Below are 22,300 nucleotides of genomic sequence, written 5' to 3' on the forward strand. Positions count from 1 at the left end.
GTGTGTGTGTGTGTGTGTGTGTGTGTGTGATGGGAGGCCTTGCAAGTTATTTGGGAGCAGATATTTTGTAGCTTACAGAGCCCATAAAACTTTATCCTATCTGATTTACAGTGGGAACCGGATCCAAAAAGTAAAATGCACATCAGATCCGGTTGACTCTAGAGCCCAGTCTGCAAGCTCATGTAGTGTTGAAGGAGTTAGGTGTAAAGGATGGTGAGGGTGGGTGTGTGTGTGTGTGTGTGTGTGTGTGCACGCCCGTGCATGTAGGAGTAGTTTCGGCTGTCACAGGGATTGTTTTGTTGGGCTTGATGAATCTCATAGAGAACAATCATGTCTTGCCAATCAGGTTTCTTTAAAATCCCTTTTCTCAGTGCTATCCAAAATGCATTAGCTATTATCCTCCTGTGTGTCAACATGCCTTCTTTCCTGAGTAGAGCAAACAAGGCAGCTTCCCTTCACATGTAATCCAACACCTAAAGGGCATCTTTTTTGTCATAATTTATGTGGGTAATTACAGGTATTCCTGCAATAATTTATAAAAACATAGGAAGTTTAATTTTTCTTAGTGTGGGTTTCCATCACAGAAAGTTGTCTGAGTAGTTCCAGTGATTTACTCTCCAACCTGTTGTAATACATTAATTTTTGACTTTAAATTGCAGTTCTATTATTTTCCACCACCATGATGAGAGTGGATGGTTAAATGAGGTATAAGAGTTTAAACTCGCAAAAGGAATGAAGGTCCTTCAGGCAGTTCTGACTTTAGTCTAGCTGAAGTGTTTTGCTTTTGATTGATTGATTGATTTCACCACCTGTCTATCAATTCACCACAAGTCTTAAAAATATGTATTGTGAGAAATAAGGCTTAGGCTATTTATCTCTATCTCTTCCCCAGTGTGTTAGTTTATAAAAAGAAGGTTTTAACCAAACACAATTAAAATGTAAGTAAAGAATTAAGTGATGCATTTTAATAGCATGCTTTATTCTAGAAATAAGATTTTTCTTTAATTATAATCACACTATGTTTTTTTTTCTCTGGAGCAATTAATGTCTTTTGCATAAAAGAAGTTAAAATAAACGATTGAATGGCTTTAAGGAAGCTCAAGTAAAATTGGGTGTACTATTTGAAACATGGTCTAAATGCAACTTTGCATGTATGTATGTGTTTAATTTTCCCATTGATTATTTCACATAAGAGTAATAAGAGTCTTTGGCAGTAAATATTTTGAACGAAGTAAAATGTAGCTTCTCTACAGGGAGCAACAGTAAAGAGAAATTTAATATATATTGAAGACTTACCTGGATTCTGGCATGACCAACTAGAAAAGCGGATATAAAATAAAGTGTATAAGAGCATTATTTTCTTAATTAAATAAAATAGAAGTTCTCTGTGGCACAAATATAAATGAGAGGTATCTCCAAAGAGATCCAGAGAAAGAGGAGGAAGGTTGTTGTTATTATTATTAATGTTCTCAGAAGAAATCTTCAGAAATGCTATCTTTTCTCTGTATGTTCTAGTAGCATCTCATCTCTTCTGGCACATTGAAGTAATATTTCCTATATGGTGTCTTTGGGGCCTGAAAGTATTAATGTGTTTCTCTTTTTTAAATTGAATAGAATACTCTTTAATTTCTAAATTAACATATATGAGTGCATAGGTATCTAATTACTATTAGTTGTCATATTAATAATTCAAACTAGTAAAACTGATGGTCTCTCTTTGGATAGCCCCACCCTTTGACACTGCAGGAGAGTCTTGCTTTGGCTGCTCTTGCTCCTGGCATGGCCCACAGTGTATTTGAGTATTAATTTCAATCCAGGTTGCCTCTCCTTGGAGTCCAAAATTCACAGTTCTTAGTGCCCTACAACTTGACTCCTCCTGTATCAATTTTATTTGGGGAGGACTCTAACCCCCAAAAGTCCCGGGATACGGTTGGTTTGCTGCCTATGGCCTACAACTACATTGTCCTTTCAGCCCTGGGAAGTCCATTTAGCTCTCAGAGCTCTTTCCTTCTTAGGCTACACATTGACTTCCTCCATGTGATTCATCCTCCATGGGTGACTCTCTGGGAACAGAAAAGCAAAACATAGATGGAATCATTATTGTGGCATCTATCTCTCTAAGCAAATAAAACCCACCCACTGTTGTTCATCCCGCCGAGGGTTTTCCTAACCACCGTCAGAGTCACTGAGTGAGACAACAGCAGGGTGCTCTTCTTGGTGGAGGTGGAGTCCATGTGACCAATTCATCTCAGGGCTGTGCTGTGTATGACAGCCTTGGTGGTTCTGACTACTACTGAAGTGTAATTATCCCATCTTCGTCTATTTTCCTTATGCGCATTTGTAAATATATACAACTTTGTAACAGGACGTTTTTGTACAAGTGCCCTGCGTTCAGGCATCCAAGACAGAGACAGTCAAATGACACATCGGACACATCTCTTGGTGCACAGAGCTTCCATCCTGCCAGAGGAGAGTTGAGCAGTCCTTGTACATGTATTACATAGAAACAGCAGGATTTCCCAGGAGGGAAACTGCCTTTAGGTACTTTTCCTTTTTAGCTGAAAGGTTATCTAAATTTGTAAGATGGACTAGGGCAGTGGTCGGCAGACTCATTAGTCAACAGAGCCAAATATCAACAGGACAACGATTGAAATTTCTTTTGAGAGCCGAAAACCGACTTTTGTGCATGGGCCATGAAGCTTCAATCGCACTGTATGTGCGCGCCCGCACGTGGTATTTTGTGGAAGAGCCACACTCAAGGGGCCAAAGAGCCGCATGTGGCTCGTGAGCCGCAGTTTGCCGACCACCGGACTAGGGTGATGCTGACAAAGTTCAGATGTCAATAAAGTGCATAGAAATGCTGGTAAGGAATACATCAAGAAGGTATGACTGTGTCTAAGTTAAACTAGTGGATAAAAAAAATGTTTCCAGGGAGGTTTGACTCAGAGCCTTTGGGAGCCCCATCATTTTGTTATGGTAGTGGGTGTGTGAGTGAATCCAGAGAGTTGCTACTTTGGGAGTTGAAGCCAGATTTGACATAGGGTCGCCTCTCTTAGAGTTAAAACTCCTTTTTCTGGGCCAAAGTTTGAGTTGGAAGTTCGGGCCAAAATCAGAGCAGGCTACCTCTGTGGGCTACCTTGACTCACTGCTATCCGTAGTGATGAGCAAGGTCGCCAGGGACACCCAGAGTGTGATCCATTCAGGAGGCACCTTCAGGTTGTATCACGCATGACTACCAAATCTCCAGCATGACAGGCAAAACAGCAATACAGAAAGAGTTTCTGGAACAACCAGCATCAAGAGAACAGACACTACGGAGGTCTCCAGCCTAAGAGGAAGCGTTTTGTTTGGATCTAGGGCAGTGGTCGGCAAACTGCAGCTCGCGAGCCACCTGCAGCTCACGAGCCGCGGTTTGCTGCTCTGTTGACTAATGAGTTTGCTGACCACTGCGATAGGGGCTTAATCACAAGGAACAACAACAGCCTGTAATTATTGGAATTGAGAGTCTAGGGGCAAGATGAGAGCACCATGAGAATAATCGCACAGACTGGGAAAAAAATTCAAAAATAGGCGGGGAGACTTGGAGTTGTACGTTGAAGTTTTACTGCAGAATCATGTGTTGTATCCCAAGCTGGGGAAGAAGATGATACCAATTACATATTCAAACTCACAGGACATATGTAACACTTTATATTGTGGGTATTTCCCAAGTCATTAAAGTTTTCCAGAATCATGAGTGTGAATGACTTCATAATAGTCCACCCTATGGGTGTGAGGAGATGTTTTGTAAGGTGCTCAATATCCAACAAATAAGAAAAATAGTCTCATCATAGAATCTAATCCCAAAGGAACCAGTTCAGTGTACATAGTGAACAGAATATAAGCCCCCAAGTCAGAGAGGCCCATGTTCAAATCCTGGTTCTTCTCTTTTTCACTGTGTGGTTTTGCTCAAATTATTTAAACTTTCAAGTTCTCCAAACTGTTAAAACTGAGTCTCAATTTTTTCATCTGTACAATGGGGATAATCATATCTGCTTTACAGGGTGGCTGTAAGGATTAAGTAAGATAGTGTTTATTAACCTAAATAATAACAGGTAACCAATACAAGGTAGCTATTGTAATGTTTTCCATGTGGACTAATTAATTCCTCAATTTCTCATTTCATTTGGGTTACAGTTTATACCATTAATGTAGCAGTTAGTTAAGGCACTTGTTTTTTAATGATTAAATTTTTTTTTCTGTTTCTTAAAAGAAAATACCCAAAGGAAAAAGAAGAACTGAAAATAGTCTCTACCTCCTGTGATACCATTTCTCTCCAAATATCATAGCACAATTGCTGGTTTATAACTTTATTAGCTTAAAATGAAATAGAAATGTAGCATGTTAAAGTAAATATGCTAAGTAAATAGTTTTTATAACTCTTAAAAGTCCATGTGGATAATAGCACAATGGAAAATTGTACAAGATAAACAAAACTTATTTTAATAATTTTGCTTTTTAAAAATTTAAGATTAAGTTTTCACATAAAGTGTTTATTTTAACTTAGATTTCCAAATTCAAAAGCAGAGAAGAAAATTAAAATAATTATGTGAAAAATAAACCTCTTAGGATAAGGGTATTCATGGTTCTCAGAACTAAGATGGCCCTTAGATTGTCATCTGCTAGTTTCTGGCACAAAGAGGGCTTATATTTTTGTCTAGGTTTTTCTTCTTTTTTTGACAAGTAAATTAAGCATCTGAAATATAGAACAATATATTTTTATTAATTGAACTATATTCATATTTTTTAAAAAAATTTACTTAACACATTTTAGAATTTAAAATTATAAATTTCCTGATAGAAAATTTAAAAAAAAATGTAGATAAGTAATAAGAAAAAAAAGAAAACCACCTATAACCCATCAGTCAGAGATAATTACTGATTATATTTGAGTCTTAAAAAATGCATTTATATCTGTCTTAGTCAGTTTAGGCTGCCATAACAAGCTATCATTCCTTAAGTGAAGTAGTCATATTTTAAGTTACAAGGAACTGAAAGTTGATTTGACTTGAAGGAAGATCCAAATGGTAAATCAAATTGATGATTTATGCTATTTAGAAAAGGGTTGCTCAAATACAAAACTCCATAAACATAAAATACCTCTCCTTAATCCTGGACTTTTCATCTAGAGGTCAGGAAGGGTTAAAAAGAATAAATATAAATATTATATAATTCATGACCAGAGTCCTAGAAATGGTGAACAGAAAGGCCTTTAAAGTCCTAGTCCAACAGCCAGTCAGTTCACAGAAGAAGATGTTAAAATTTTGTGAGACAGCTCGGGGTCATGGAAAACCTTTAGACTTTAGAGTTAGAACCTGGGTTCAAATTCTGATTCTGACATTTATCACAAGTAAATAGGAAAATGTACTCAATCTCTCGGAGCTTTAGTTTTGCCATCCCTCCTATGCGGTTAATATTAGCTGGTTCACTAGACTGTTGTGAAGTCAGTTCCTTTCCTGTCCTTCAATGACTTTCCCGAGGCCACTTAACTAGTCACACAGAGCCCTCCCCCCTGGTTATTCATCATATGTTCTGTTCACTACATCCTGGCTTCTTTTCTAGTTAAATATTTTGAAGCATGGCATATTAAGGCGCGTCATTTTAATGAAAAATTGACTAGAACAAAACAAAGGTGTGGCAAATACTCCTGTTGACCAGTTTTCTCTGTCAATGCTTTCCAGCCAGAGACCACCAGGAGCACAGCCGTGACGAGCAAGTTGGATTTATTACTGGTTGCAAAGAGGAGACCACACACCCTGGGAAACGTGGGGCATTTCAGTAGAAGGTGTCTGAACCGATTATTATAAGATCAAGATTCAGGTGATTTGGGGAGAAGGTTTAAGATGAAGTGGTGTTGCTCTGGATTGGCTGCTGTCAGGAAATGGAGATAATTATATGATTGAATATTTTAAAAATATTATGTATAAGGTAGAAAAACTAAAGTGAGGCTAAAATGATAATGGGAAGGAGCAGCAGGTCTCCATATGAGCCAGGGTAGGGAGATGTTTGGGATTTCCGTGGTTTGCACAATGACCTTGTGTGTGTGCTTAGAGAAGATTACAGAATGGCCTCATTTTTCTCACTTCATCACGGTCACCGATGGGGATTCGGAAGCTAGTTTATGGTCCACAGGAGAACACCAAGGTCTCTGTGAGGGCTGCGCTAGCTCCTAACAACATCAAAGCCTCATATAAATGTTAGGACAGTTTCTAGATGTCAGAAGCTGTTTGTTTTTTTTTTTTTTTTCTTTCCCATCTCCCTTCTCTCTTGCCACCGTTAGGCCCACAGGGACTTGGGGACAAAATTTTGGCCAAAGAGACACAAGCAAGCATTTTCTGGGTGCTTCCTGATAAGTCATTTACTTTCATATATTGGTACTACCCCTTCTTGCTCTCATCCTTCTTCTTCCCAGTGGAAAGAGCATATCATTGTAGAAACTGCAGCAGCCCTTTTGTAATTATGAGGGAAAAGTTAAGGAAATCTCAGTCTTTGGCATGATTTAGCAGCTGGACCAGTTCAAAACTGTGAACTCTGGGTTTCTCACTATGGGGAAGAACACTCCCCCATTAAAAAAAAAAAAAAAAGCCACTCTAGTTAGGCTGTTTGTGATTTGTAGCTGAAAGCATTCCTAAAACATTAATTATTCATGTTCATTATTTACTAAAATAGACAGTCTTCTGGCAGCCAAATGTTCTTATGGTGGCGCAGAGCACAGTCCATTTGGAAACTGAGCTTGGCAATGCCCTATTTTAAAAAGAAAATTAGGCTTATGTTAGGTGGATAAATTATTGTTCTTGCTGCTTCATAAGGTTTGTCATTATTCCTTCATTCAGATGCAATTGCTTCCTTGGTTTCAGAAACCTGCATGAAAATGAAAGCTTTAGAAACCTTCCAAGTTAAGTTCAGCAGAAAGAAGTGTGGGCGCATTTTTGTAGGCTTGATTGTTGAAAGGGTGAATATAGCTGTAAACCTAATTGCTGGATAATTGTGACTTCAGCATTGTAATTTCTGTGCTCAGAGAAATGGGTGCCTTTGGCCATTGTGATTTGTTAAACCTAACAATGCATTTGTAGTTTGCATGCTTATTGACTCAGTAGAAAGAACTGTTCTCTGGGGGGATAATTCCCTGGTTACTGTGTGCCACTGTGGTTAGCAGGTTAGACTCTACGGTACAGAATCAATGCCCCCTGGAAAGCTGATAATGTGTAGGGAGGTGAGGAGGAGGACCATAGTTAATTGCTATTAATACTTAGTGGGCAGATCAACTAAACCACAGGGCCAGCAGGAGTCCAATGTCTGCTAGATGTGGGGTGAGAGTTCTGAAGGAATGATACGTGAAAATGTTCAGGGAAACTTCATGTATTGACAGCTTGGATTTGTATATTGAAAGTTATGTGCCTATAACCAGAATAAATTTTACTCTACCTACTAACTGTTAATTATTCTATAGGTGTTTCTTTTCTTATCTCTCCCTTTCCCTTACACATAGTAGGTGCAAAATAGTTGTTGTTCAAGAAATGGTAAAAAATGTGTTAAAATTTGGCTCTGCAGAATGGCTCTGCAATGGTGACAGTAAGAATTTATCAAAATATTTTCTTTAAATAATAAATTATTTATCAGATCACAATTTGTATATTATAGACACTGAGTAAAATATATTAATATTCACTGTGGTGAACACAATATATCCAGATACAGGTACATTTAATAATTGATGAGGGAGATTCTTGTTCACTCAGTTTAATGGGATGTGAGTCTTGCATGGAGTGCTGGACCGTACTAGGAAAATATGTCAGTGCATAAAACAGACCAGTGCCTCTAACTTTCTAGGAAACACTTAACAGGACATTACAACTAAAAGTTTCACAAAGTAAGTTTAAGGTCCTACACTCATAATATTTATACAAGGACTGATTTTTTTCCCCCTCCAGGTGTTATAGGCCGATGGAATAAATCCTTCCAAATGAAATGGTTCCTATAAACTTAATCCACTGAGGGATTATTTGTTGCAGTTATGTGTGGAAATAACAGGACATATACACCTTCACCACTATTTAGTGAATTGCAGAAATATACTAAAAGAGGAACATGCAGAGTCCCAGTTTTGTAGGAACCACATTCAGTCTGATTGTCAGCATGTGGGATTCTCAGTTTCTCTCTCCACCCTGTTTCTCCAGGAAGAATGCTCTTTGAAATGAATAAGAGATCCATGCCGGGAAAGGTATTGCCAAAGAAGTTCAGATCGGCTGTTTTTCTGATTGGAAGGATTGGTACTGTCGATAATCCTGCCAAATTAAGTTCTGATGAAGTATGCATTTTGATGAACTTATTTTGAGAGAATGAATGAATGAAAGAACTGTCAGCCTTTACTTAAAAGTACATTCACTAGGAACTTCTCTCTAGATCTGGTAAAAACCATAATAAGGGGCAGCTGCAATTCAGTGAAATAAGTACCAACTCGATGCATAAACTTCCCAATAAGAAATAGAGCCGAAACCGGTTTGGCTCAGTGGATAGAGCGTCGGTCTGCGGACTCAAGGGTCCCAGGTTCGATTCCGGTCAAGGGCATGTACCTTGGTTGCGGGCACATCCCCAGTAGGGGGTGTGCAAGAGGCAGCTGATCGATGATTCTCTCTCATTGATGTTTCTAACTCTCTATCCCTCTCTCTTCCTCTCTGTAAAAAATCAATAAAATATATTTAAAAAAAAAAAGAAAAAGAAATAGAAAAGGGGGTCTGGAAGGAGTGACCCTATGTTGTGGAGTGATATGACCTAACTGGGAGAAGGAGGAGTTTTCCAGGTGGACAAGGAATAGGGTGTGAATGGCATGCTAAAGAGTTCAGATTGTCCTGTAGTCAGGATACCCAAAGCGTCAATGCAGCAGCAATCCTGGTGACTGGGAGAGTGCCTGCTATTAGAGGTGCTTACTGTGTATCAAATAAGTAAGTGAATGAGGAGCCACTGAAGTTGTTTTGAGAAAAGGAGCATCCAATTAAGATTTAAATTTTGGGAACATTACCGACAGCAGTGGGAACACGGAAGAAAGGGTGTATTTATTTTCTATTGCTGCTGGAACAAATTACCACAAACCTAGTGGCTTAAAACTGCACAGATTTATTGTCTCCCAGCTCTTTGGGTCAGAAGTCCAATGTGGGTCTCTCTGGATTAAAATCGAGGTGTTGGCAGGGCTGTCTTCCTTTGTGGGGGCTGAGGATAACCCATTTCCTTGGCCTTGCAGCTCCCAGAGGCTGCCTGCATTCTTGGCTCCTGGCCCCTTCCTCCTGCTTCCCGCAGCCACACTGTCTTGGACCCTTCCTCCATCTTCACGTCTCTCTTTGACGACAGTCTAGAGAGGTTTGCTTTTTTGGGGGGCGGGGGGCGGGGGGAATGACTCATGTGATTAAGTTGAGTCCACTTGGATAATCCAATATAATCTCCCCCTGTCAGGGTTCTTAAGCTTAATCCCACCTGCAAAATCCCTTTGGCCATGGGAAATAAAACAATCCCAGGTTCGGGGGGATAGGAGGCCCTTATTCGGTCTACCACAGGCATGAAGAGGCTTCACAGTACTCAACGTAAGAGACCAGTAAGGCAGTTGTGACAGGGATAAAGCTAGTTCACCTAACCGTTTTTGCTTTTCCTTTTTGCCAGAAAGATAGGCTATGTTTTGCACCTTCTTTATACTTAGTTGCGATCAATGGGACCAAGTTCTGGCCGATAGGAGTGCTGTCTGCCTTCACCAGGCCTGGCCCCTTCACCCTCCAGCCTTTCTCTCCCCTGCTGGCTGGACCCGGAGGGTCCAGTAGTGTACTCCGAGGCCAGGGGGAGGGTAGAGTCTCCAGCTAGAAGCTGCCGGGTTCCTTTGCGGAGCAGAAACCCTTAGCAAAGCACTTTGCACCATGATTTGCATAAGAAATAAAACTTTGTGTTAGCCTCTGAAATTTGAAAAGTGTCTTCCAGAGGAAATAGCCTACCTTCCTAATATTGAAATTTGCACCTCCCAGTGGGGTGCTGCTGTAGCAACAACAAATAAGGCATTGAGAGTGTTTGGCCAGTGGGCAGTGAGGACCCTAACCTTAGGGGCTTGAAATAGAGTCACCCATGTTGTGAAGGGGATAAACCATAGGTAAGCTGTTGTATGGAATAAATTTGGAAGGCAGGATTCATGCTTACGATTCTTATAGCTTTAGGACAGTGATTCTTAACCCCGGATACATATATTAGACTCACTCCCAGAGATTCGGACTTAACTGCTCTGTATGTATGTGTTGGGTGGGGGTTGGGGGGGAGGGGACGGGAAGGAGGGGGATGGTGGTGGTGGTGGTGGCATTAGTATTATTTTAACAGTTTTCCAGATCATTTTAATGTGCAGCCAGGCTTGAGAACCAAAGCTCTAGGTCAGAGGTCAGCAAACTTTTTTCTGTAAAGGGCCAAATAGTAAATATTTTGAGCTTTGGGAGCAATACCATCTCTTCGACAAGTATTCAATGCTGCTAGTACAGCATGAAAGCAACTGTGGCAATATGTGAATAAATAGATGTGTCTGTGTTTCAATAAAACTTCATTTACAAAACAGGCGAGCAGCTGGATATTACCTGTGGGCCATAGAGCCGGTCCCTTCTCCAGGAGACTGATTCTTAAAAGTTCTTCTCAAGGCTCCTTTACCCTTTTAAAGATCACACAAAGCTTTTGTTTACATGTTATATCAAGTAATAATGACCATATTAAAATTAAAACTGAGAAGTTAAAAATATCAGTGAACTGAAAATAATTATAAATCCATTATGCTAACGTAAGTAACATATTTTATAATTGTATTTTTAAAAAAATGAATAAAAAGAATGGTATTGTTTTACATTTTTGAAAAATTCTATTATGTCTAGCTTCATGGAAGACATATAGATTCACATTTGCTTCTTCATTCATTCTCTTGTGAGACATTATTTTAGTGAATGTATCCGAAGAAAAGCTGGCCTCACACAGATGTGTAGGTATTTCATGTTAGAAGACCAATTTTCTTCTTTTGAAGAAGTATTTTAATAGCCTTTCAGGTAGTTGTGGATATTACTTGATACTACATAATAAATACCATAATAATTTTTTAAAAAGTTGATTGCAATGTGGAATCTGAAACCATATCAATAAACTTGAAATTCATAAAAATCCATTGGTTTACTTGTACTTTAAAGGGATCTTTAATATATGCATGATTTTATAATATCTTATATTGGTTACTTTGAAGATATTGTTTCATTGAGTTACATCAGTGACATGCATGCTTCATTATGTAATACTAGAGGCCCGATGCACAAAATTCATGCAAGGTGCTCGGATCTTGTGCCGCGGTGGCTGCCTTGGCCCTCGCAGCCCTGGCTTTGTCCAGAAGGTTATCCGTATGGACTTCTGGAAGGTCATTCAGCTGTCCTGTCTAATTAGCATATTATGCTTTTATTATTATAGATTTTTTTAAAAAATCACATTTGTTAACATTACCATTGAGCTTTTCAGAAATGTCTTTCAGAATTCAGAAACTATCAAGCTTGTGGTGGTAGGTGCAAATTTTCCAAAATTCAAATTTTCATTTGAAAGCTCACGTTTTATCATTGGCAAAAAATACCCTCAGGCTGTTCACCTTCAAGTGAGAGGCTCACTCATTTATTGTCCAAGAAATGACTGCCAAATAGCCAAGTCTGGAAACCGTATTTTGCTTACCACTTGTTCTCTCAAGTAAGAATGATGTTCCATAAAAGATAGATGAGTTCTGTTTGCAACTCAATCGCATATCGCTTTTCCTCCAGACAACCATTGCATTGTGGTCGGCAGCAGAGCTGTTCCGTGCTCTTTCCTTTCTGTCCCACAGAATATTTAGAAGACCTGTACTCAAGGGTTGAGATTTAACAAAGTAAATAATTTTACTTTTTTATCAAGGGCATTTTCAAGCTAAATTGTTTTTTCTTGTTTAAGTAAGTACACGGCAGCAAATATGATACAATGTCCAATGATCCAACGACATGGGTTAGTAGTGCCTCGATTTGTGCTAAAGCACCAATAGTTTTACCCACCATTGTTTTTGTAGCATCAGTGCAAATGTTAACACAGGAGAAAAGGCAAATAACCTCCTTATTATTATGAAAGTACTGGAGGCCCGATGCACGAAATTCGTGCAAAGGCCTCAGCCCTCGCAGCCCCAGCTTCATCCGGAAGGTCGTCCAGACGGTCGGTCTGCTGTTCGGTCTAAGTAGCGTATTAGCTCTTTGTTATATAGGATTTTTGACCTTGGATCCACTAAATGGGTCTTTGGGCTTCTCAGGGTTGTGCCAACCACACTTTGAGAGCAGCTGCCTTAGGGAAAGTGTTTTGAAAGAATTAGAGTGTTAGCATTGTCGTGGTATTTCTCTCTTTTCCGCGCCATCACGGAAAAGATTCTGGTCCGGTTGCTGAGTGGAGGAGCTGGGGACTAAGAAATTAAAGAAAGAAAGAGACCAAGAGGCAGAAATAGATTCATGAAGCTGGGAGCTGGGTGGGCCGCCATCCTCTCTGATGGAGAGGTAGCATGTCAAGCCCAAACCACGCAGCACATTTATTTTATAGACCTAGATTTACATATCTAGTCCCGCCCCTGCCTACACCTGGGCTGCTATGATTGGGGAAGCATGTTCCCAGGGTGTGACTCGGCCTACGCCCTGAGTTCAGCTGATGATAATTAAGGAAATGCCCCAGGTGCCTCCCAGGCGGCCCTCTACAGAGCATGTAACAGTTGCTATTGGCTTCCTTTGGTCAGGTGTTTCACAAAAGAGACACGCTCAGAAACAACTGGCCAGGATACAAGCTGAACAGATAACAACAGGGAAAGAGTCCAAGGATCGGGGTGAAAAGTGGTTGGGAAGCCAGCTGCTTCCACATTCCAAATGGAGCCACAAAGGGCCAGTACAGCTTCTTAGTTGGTCACATGGTTTGGTTTAGTTCGACAGCAAAGATCAGATTAAAGGTGTGGCCTTGCCATAAGAAACCATAATCAACTAATTGCAGCAACTTAGCTGCAGTTGAGGAGAGAGATGGGAAAGCAGGGGGAGGGAGAGGAGAGACCTGAGAATTATAGATGGAAGCAAATACAAGAGAAGTCTACCAAGCTTTTGAATAAGTTGTATTGTCAAGAATCCAAAATAGACCAAAAAACAAACAAACAAACAAACAAACAAAAAAAACCAACACTTCTGACTGAGCTGTAACATCACCTTTTAACTTGCAAACTTTTGGTAACACTCATTTCAGCGGTGCCCAAAGGGAATAAATAGTAAGAACTCCTAAGAGCAGAGGGCCAAGGAAGAAAGGGACAAGGGAACTATTCCCAGAGAGCAGAATTAAAGTTCAATCAAATAACTTTCTCTCTCAGAGTAGGGGCTTCATAAGGCTTGCCAAGCAGGATTTCAGAATTGCAATGGCCTAGTGGACACTACTTGCCTGCCATTATTACCCTTTTTGAATGGCAGTTTTAACTGCATTTATTCTCTCCCTGCTCCCATTGTACACAAACTAAGCCCATAACAAGACTACCTTCTCTCTGCTCTCACCTGCCTGCCAGTTACAGGGTCTGGTAGAGGAGGTGGTACAGCCATTGGATGGAAGGAACCTGGTTACCTGAATGGAGCAGATCCTGCCCATCAACTTGCACTGGATTGTAACATGAGCAAGGAAAAAAAATGATTGTGCTAAACCATGGAGGTTTTTGTCACCACATTTGTTGTTACAACATTGCAACTACTCTGAATAATGTAGAGGCTATTTCATGGATCTAAACATAAGAAATTGAACCAAAGCAGTGGCAGAAACTATTAAAAAGAAATAAATAGTTTAGAGGAAGAATCAATAAGCTCTCATAGACTGAAGAGAAGGGATGTGAGAGCAGAATGAGGGAGAGCAAGGAGTCTGGGATGAGTTCTAGATTTCTGTCCTGGTTGTTGTGGTAGAAGTTTTGAATGGTACTAACAGAACAATTCAGTGAAGTCCAAAATGCAGTAGCAGTTTGGGGGCTTAGAGCTTGAGAAATCTGGAAAGGAGGCACATACAGGCAATCATTAGGATATATAGGTGCTGGCTAAAGCTGTGGGAAGGAGCAGTGGTGGATGGAAGTTGTTGGGAAGACAATTCAGAGGGAGAAGAGCACAGAAGTCATTTAATTAAGAGCAGAGAGACTAGAGTCGGCAAAAGAGAATAATAATAAATACCCAGAAAATAAGAAAAATGACAGAAAAGAGTAGATCACAGAAGCCAAATAAGTAAACAGTTTGAATAATTATGAAATGGTAAACAGTCAAATATTTCAAAGAGATCAAGTATAATAAGAGCCAAGTATTTATTAGATTTTAAAATTAAGACGGTATTGGTGACCTTTATGAAGATCATTTTAATGGAGCATTGATGTAAAATTCAGATCACTGTAGGAGAAGAGTCTTATGATTTTATGGATGAAAAACAGACTGAAGGTGTTAAATCTTGACTAAGGTCCATAGTAAATGTTGGCTCTTGGCTTTGAAATCTTGCCTATCCGATGCTACCACCAAGGCTCCTCCACCATTCCAAACTGAATCTGAAAAGTGCACTTAACTAAGGTGCTGATTGGTGGTGGTGATGTTAAAGCAGGGTAAAAGAGAAGGCTTATAGAAAAGATCTATATTTATTTTCAGAGAGAATGGTATGGAGAAGTTACTAATTTTCTAAAATATTTTCTGAGAGAGTATTTCTTACCCTCCCCCCATTTCTTCCCTCTTCACTTTCTGTTTCTTAAACTGATTCTACTCATTTTATTGGCAACTAGGAGTTAAATTTTATAAAATGAATGAGTGTGTTAATGTTACTTTTTTTTTTAAAGTAGGGTAATTTTGGTTTTAGAACACAGGGTATATCAATCTCCTAAAATAATGTTTAAGTAAGATGACTGATAGAACTTTTTCTCTCTAAAGTCTTATAAAACTTAATTAGTAAGATCAAAGGCTACAAAAGTTTAATAGCTACCTTCACATTTACCAGATGCCTTGTTAGTAATTCAGTTTTAAAGTAGAAATCCTAAACCAGCCAAAAATAGAGCCAAATGTTTTTAGGAGATTTAACTTATGATTTTTTAAAATAAATATAATGAATAACCCTAAATGTTGTCCCAGAGCACGATTTCAAAATAAGCACATTAGCAAAATAAACAAGACATGAATCAACCTGAAGAAGCTCCTATTCTTCAGACTGCAGATCTTGTGTAGGAAATCTCACTTTTTCTTTTCTTTTCCTTTCTTTTCTCTTCTTTTCTTTTCTTTTCTTTTCTTTTCTTTTCTTTTCTTTTCTTTTCTTTTCTTTTCTTTTCTTTTCTTTCCTTTCCTTTCCTTTCCTTTCCTTTCCTTTCCTTTCCTTTCTTTCATCCCTTCCTCCCTCCCCTCTCTTTTGTTAATCCTCACCCAAGGACATTTTTCCCATTGATTTTTAGAGAGAGACAGACAGAAAGAGAGAGAGAAAAACATTGATGTGAGAGAGACACATTGATTGGTTGCCTCCTGCACATACCCTGACTGGAGCCGGGGACTGAACCTGCAATGGAGGTATGTGCCCTGGGCCAGAATCGAACCTGCAACCCTTCAGTCCATGGGCCGATGCTCTAACCACTGAGCAACCAGCCAGGGCTCTTTTATTTCATATAAAAATTTTGTCTGAAATAAAAGAAAATAATTGGCATCACTTGAATCTATTATTCATTAAATTTACTATTCTTCTACAAAGTAATGTTTCTTGACATGTACTGATTCCCTAATCTGGAATGCCTGCTAAAATATCTTCATTAAGATGTGTTATATTTACTAGTAAAGAATCTTCCAATTTGGGACTCAGAATACTTAATTTGGACTATGCACAAAGTCAAGAGTAAATGCAGTCAGCATTTCAGCATTAGTAAACATAAACCTTGATACTGCCTTACATCAGTTGCAGTTTTTGCTAGTATAATTCATTATTACTTATTCCCTTTGCATTTCTAGAGCAACTATTTCTATGAAATTTATGCGTTTGGATGAAGTGCCCCAGTAGAAAAGAAGCATTTAAATTTTTTTGAAGGCTGTGGTGTAGTGATGAGAAATTGAGAAATAATCTGTGTTTACGCAAAACAATTAAAAATGTTTGTGTGCACACAGGTTTGATGCATGTCCCGTTTTAAAGATGTTAAGCCCTGTCTGATTACCCATGTTTTCTTAAAACAGAGTGGCAGGTGATAATATTCTCTTAAAAATTAGTTAGTTGAGAGGAAACAATTTAAAAATAAAGGAGCACTCCACTCCAACCTGAAAAATCTGTATTTTTTAAAAGCTGCATATGTATAAGTATAAATCTAAGTAGAAAAATGTAGCCAGCATATACCAATTACACATGTTACATAGGAAGTAGGGAAATGGATGTGCTCCACATTTTAAGGAATACAATTTTGTAATGCACACTGCCACATAAGAAATGAAAAGAAAACAAAGTTTATAAAAAATCAAAACTAAAATAAGCTTATTTTTATTTTCAAACTAAGCTTCTTAGCAACTTTAAACCATTTTTTAGTTATTCTCATCAAGAGTTAAATTTATCCTATTATAACAATTAGTTTAGAAGATCCCCAAACATTCTGCTTATGAAATTGAATATCTTACATAAGAGCTGCCGATTTCAAAGAATATACCGTGTTCATGGATTGGTAGAATCAACATCATTCAAATGTCCATACTACCCAAAGCAATCTATAGATTCAATGCAATCCCCATTAAAATGCCAACGGCATATTTCGAAGACCTAGAAAAAACTCTCTGAGAATTCATATGGAATAAAAAAAGGCCCTGAATAGCCACAGCAGTCTTGAGAAAAAAGAACAAAGTTGGAGGGATCACAATACCAGATATCAAGCTCTATTACAAAGCCACGGTTCTCAAAACTGTCTGGTACTGGCAAAAGAACAGACATATAGACCAATGGAATAGAATAGAGAATCCAGATATCGACCCAAACCACTATGCTCAATTATTATTTGACAAAGGAGGCAAGAGCATACAACGGAGTTAAGACAGTCTCTTCAATAAATGGTGCTGGGAAAATTGGACACATGCCAAAAAATGGAACTAGACCACCAAAGTACGCCATTCACAAAAATAAACTCGAAATGGATAAAGGACTTAAATGTAAGACGGGAAACCACAAAAATCTTAGAAGAAGCCATAGGCAGAAAAATAGCAGACATATGTCATAGCCATATCTTAACCAATACAGCTCCCAGGAAAATAGAAACTAAGGAGAAAATAAACAAATGGGACTACATCAAAATAAAAAGCTTCTGCACAGCAAAAGAAACCATCAACAATAACAAGAAAGCCCACTGCATGGGAGAACATATTTGCCAATATTATCTCCAATAAGGGTTTAATCTCCAAAATTTATGGGGAACTCATACAACTTAACAAAAGGAAAATAAACAATCTAATTTAAAAAATGGGCAAAGGACCGAAATAGACACTTAATAGAGTATGTCCTAAATAGAGGACATACAGAAGGCCAAGAGACATATGAAAACATGCTCAAAGTCACTTATCATCCGAGAGATACAAATCAAAACGACAATGAGGTACCATCTCACACCTGTCAGAATGGCTATCATCAACAAATCAACAAACGACAACTGCTGGCGAGGATTCCAAGAAAAAGGAACCCTCCTGCACTGCTGGTGGGAATGCAGTATGTAGTTTCCTAAAAAAATTAAAAATGGAACTTCCATTTGACCCAGTAATCCCACTTCTAGGAATATATCCCAAGAAACTAGAAACACCAACCAGAAAGGATATATGCACCTCTATGTTCATAGCAACACAATTTACAATAGCTAATCTTTGGAAACAACTTAAGTGCCCATCAGCAGATGAGTGGATTAGAAAACCGTGATACATCTACACAATGGAATACTACGCTGCTGTAAAAAAGAAGGAATTCTTACCATTTGCAACAGCATGGATGGAACTGGAGAGCATTATGCTAAGCAAAATAAGCCAGTCGGAGTAAGATAAATATCACATGATCTCACTCATGTGTGGAATATAATGAACAACATAAACTGATGAACAAAAACAGAACCAGAGTCACAGAAGCATCGAACAGATGGTACAACCTATGAGGAAAGGTGGGGTTGGGAGGGTGGTGAGGGGGTAAGAGATCAACGAAAGGACTTGTATGCATGCAAATGAGCATAACCAATGGACACAAACAGTAGTGGGGTGAGGGCATGTGCTGGGGGGTGGGTGAGAGGTCAATGGGGGAAAGAGGAGACTCATGTAATACTTTAAACAATAAAGAATTTAAATTTAAAAAAGAGCTGTCCATTTCTATGAATATTTTTCAGAATCTATTATTTGTTGGAAAGATAGGATTGCAACTTTTGAATATCAGCTATCAAGACTATTTAACAAATTTTAAAAGGTAATGAAAATAGAAACATTTTATATTGATTTTAAGTTATACATTTCTGAAATTTTGAAGCAATAACCATGTTATTTATGCATGCAGATAAAACAATAAGGCTATAAAACTGGATTTTAAAATTAGAATAGTTGTCTTTTGTAGTATTAGTTACATATAATAAAGGCAAATGAATAAAGTAATTGCTAATTTTTTTATTTTATATTTTTATTGATTTCAGAGAGGAAGAGAGAGAGAGAGAGAAAGAGAGAGAGAGAGAGAGAGAGAGAGAGAGAGAGAGAGAGAAACATCAATGATGAGAGAGAATCATCGATCAGCTGCCACCTGCAGGCCCCTATTGGGGATCAAGCCTGCAACCCCAGCATGTGCCCCTGACCCAGATTCAAATCCAGTATCCTTCAGTCTGCAGGCTGACACTCTATCCACTGAGCCAAACCAGCTAGGGCAGTAATTTTATAACACTATTTTTAATTCATTCATCAAACAGCTCTGAATTAATTTACTGTGACAATGTATTATAACTACTTTCCTGGATGCATAACAAAAGTTTAGCCACCCAATTGTTTCTATAACTTAAGGACTAATTCTTACTGTCACTGTGAAGTAAAGCTGTTTGGTGTACATACTGAGTAAAAGGAAAAACAAAGCAAACAAAACAAACAAAAAAGCACAAGAAATGCCTGCCAATGAATTACAAAAACTACTATTTAACTGGGTTGGGACCAAAGGTTGTTAGTGCTATTGGCCACAACTATCTGAAAAAAAACCCAAATGTCAAGCTGACCTCTGAATGGTTACTGGGTGAATACCAAGGTTCAATGGTTTGTTCTGGATGAACATCAAGACATGGGGACGCTTGCCCAACACTTTGGTTAGAGCTTTTTCTTCCATTAGCGTAGTTTAGAAAAGTGTTTAAAGTGTGACTTGCTCTGAACATTCGTGGTTCTATTTTTATCATGATATTAAACAAATGAAAGCACTCCATATTTTGAATGTATTCTCTTTTCTTACATTCATATGGGGCTACAGCCGCATGACCTTCGTTAATTAGGAATCATTGTTGATAGCAAGACTATGAATATTGTAAATTCAGAACTTGAGAGACAGAAAATAAAATCATTATGTGCTGTGACGCTCTCTGAGAAAGACAGACACGGATGATATAAATGATAGGAATTGGGCTGGAGGTGGGTGGGAACAAGGTCCAAGGGACCTCTCTGAGGAGGTGACATGCAAATTGTGGTCTGAAGGATGAGGAATTGTGCAGAGACGCAGGGAAAGAGTTTGTAGGTAGAAAGAAGTGAAAGGTAGATGTCTGAGGAGAAAGGAGCTTGTTGATTAGGAACAGAAGAGAGGGTAGCTTAAATTTCCCTGGAAATAACTTTTCTTTTTTAGATTATTTCATAGCCAATGGAGAGTACCCTGCTATCAAGCAGATAGCTTCGGTTCTGCTACACTAACCAACCGTCCTCAGTCCCAGCCCCCTTAAACAGCTAGATTTATTTCTCACTCACTCTGTATGTCCATCGGAGGCTGGCCAGGTGCTCTGCTCTGCCTCCTCATCCACGCCAGGACCCATGCTGACGAGCAGTCTCTGTCTGGAACCCAGAGGTCACGGTGACAGAGTAGAGAGAGAACACATAGCACGTCAAGTTCAAGCTCTTAAACCATCCACACCCATCACTTCCACTCGCATTCCATTGGCCAATGCAGTGACTAATCATGTCAGCAAGGAAGTAGGACTCTCCCGTGTGCCCGGAAGAGAAGAAAAACTGTAACTGGTGGTGAGCAGCAGGCGTATCTCCCATGGGGGTCAGTGAACAAGAACAGCCTGGAATTGCATGTACAATGTGTGTGTGTGTGTATGTAGACACCTTTTCCTTGTCTCCAGGGAGAAGGTCTATTGCTGTAATCAGATTCTCAAAGGGATCTGTGACACAACAATGATTAAAAACCACTGGACCAGTTGAAAACTGTCATGTAAACAGATAATTGCTCTACAAGACAATTTGCAGCATGAGTGAGAGGCTGAAATGATTAAGGAATTATGCATGCGTGCATATGTGTGCGCAGGTGCGTGCTTGGCGATAAGGAAAACGTTGAGCAAATCTGCAGACTAAAGGGTAGAAGCCAGAGGACAGAGCGTGATGGATTAAAGACACGGAGGTCTGAGGACAAGTGACTAATGTAATGAGGTCCCAGAAGAAGCCTGAGGAGATGGAGTTCAATATTCTCTAGAAGTAGCAACTTCAGGGGCTAGAAGAGATACCTCTCCTCTGGTGGGAGGAAGAGAGGAGAAGGTGGGTGACCCTCTGGGTCAAGCTGCAGGTGGAGGGGAGGAGAGGACCTCTATGTTGTCTGTGACATATGGACAAGGACAGTTACTTAGGAGGAGGGGATCGTGGGCATGTTGATAGTTTGGAACAGCTGTAAGGGAAATCGGACACAGAGCAGACTGGGGACAAACAGAAAGACTGCCAGTAGCCCGGAGGGTCCAGCTGATGTCGGAGAACATAGACTTGACACAATGCCAGTAAACAGAGTGAGGGGATTTTTCCTAATTTGTGCTCAGCTGTCTGGAAGTAGGAGCTAAGAAAGTTACAGTTGAGCTGATCCAGGGCTAGGGATTAGCAGAACAGGTGCAGCAACATGCTTTGCTGATAATATAAAGTTCAGGAATCTCTGAGCAGGAAAAAAGACCTAATTTTGCCTTTTAATTTTAACAGTAATAATGAGAAGCAAACTTACCCCTATAGTTCTCCTTTCTGAGTTGCAGTTCTTGCTCCCTGTACAACTTGGCTTTGTTTTGAATTTATAACGAATAGGACTAATAATATAACCAATATAGTTAGGGGTAAGTAGCATAGCTTATTTCTTTTCTTATTGTTTAAGTAAAGTCAATCATGTCAAGCCACCTAAGATTTTATGTGTTCCTAATACTCTCTTACTCTACTAGTGAAATCTGACAGAAGAAAGGTAAAAGGAAAAACATGAAAGCTCTAAAAAAGATAATAACATATTCAGAGGCATAAATATAGAATTGCTTAGCTAAGCATCTTGCTATTAATTAGCATGCCATCAATTTTGCTGTCTTGAGTGATTAAGTAAGACATTGTATTTAGAGAAACCGTTAAAGGAAGACAAAGGAAAAACATCTGTAGTAGTTTAGCTCAGTGCAGACTGCAGTCTGAAATGGCATTGTGTTACTTTTCTCTTTTCCCAGTTGCCTGCCAAGTCCCTGTGTTTGCCTGATTTCGATGCGGTTACATCACAAGCATTTGGTGAAAATGGTGTTGCTGTTCATCAAGGCTGCATCTGCATATGGCAGGCAAACACAGCCGCAATAAAAATAATTCTGGTTTCCTGAACCACTTTGCTTGAAGTCTGTCATTTTATTTTCCATTTCCTCAGAATGGAGGTTTCATCTCTTAAGTATCTATTGAGGACTGGCAGGTGAGGTGAGCAAGCCACGTCTATCATTTAGAATTATGTTGGAAGCTGAAATTAAATATGACTTTTCCCATCCTTCCTCAATAGAAAGAAGTTAGCAGGAGGGCATGCGAGTTAAACAGAGATTGTCGCTGCAAATGGTTCTTTCCCAGAAGGCCCTCTCTTGGAATTTCAGTTGTTGATAACTAGCAGGTTTCATCTCCAGGAACTCAGATAAGTTCCTCTGCGCTTCTGGCCTGCCAGCTTGTCGACGGTCTCCAGCTGAGGCAGTGCTGCCAGAATGGATAGCAGGAGAATGTACGCGACTCTCTATTTATCCTAAAGTATGATAATTTGA

At 39.2% G+C, this 22,300-nt stretch overlaps 1 long non-coding RNA gene across 2 annotated transcripts; it reads right to left on the reverse strand.

The window, feature by feature from the left end:
• Positions 1-4,613: 4,613 nt before the first annotated feature.
• LOC307104262 lies at positions 4,614-20,131 on the reverse strand. 2 transcript variants are annotated; one of them, XR_013813870.1, is made up of 4 exons: positions 20,028-20,131; positions 11,752-11,913; positions 10,635-10,705; positions 4,614-4,735 (listed from the first exon to the last, which is right to left on the reverse strand). It is a non-coding gene; the product is annotated as an uncharacterized lncRNA (long non-coding RNA). The 2 variants fall into 2 exon arrangements; XR_013813871.1 differs by lacking the exon at positions 4,614-4,735 and having other exon boundaries at positions 9,430-10,705.
• Between the last annotated feature and the right edge of the window lie 2,169 nt (positions 20,132-22,300).

This window comes from Cnephaeus nilssonii (assembly GCF_951640355.1).
Source record: "Cnephaeus nilssonii genome assembly, chromosome: 1".
NCBI classification, from domain to species: Eukaryota; Metazoa; Chordata; class Mammalia; order Chiroptera; family Vespertilionidae; genus Cnephaeus; species Cnephaeus nilssonii.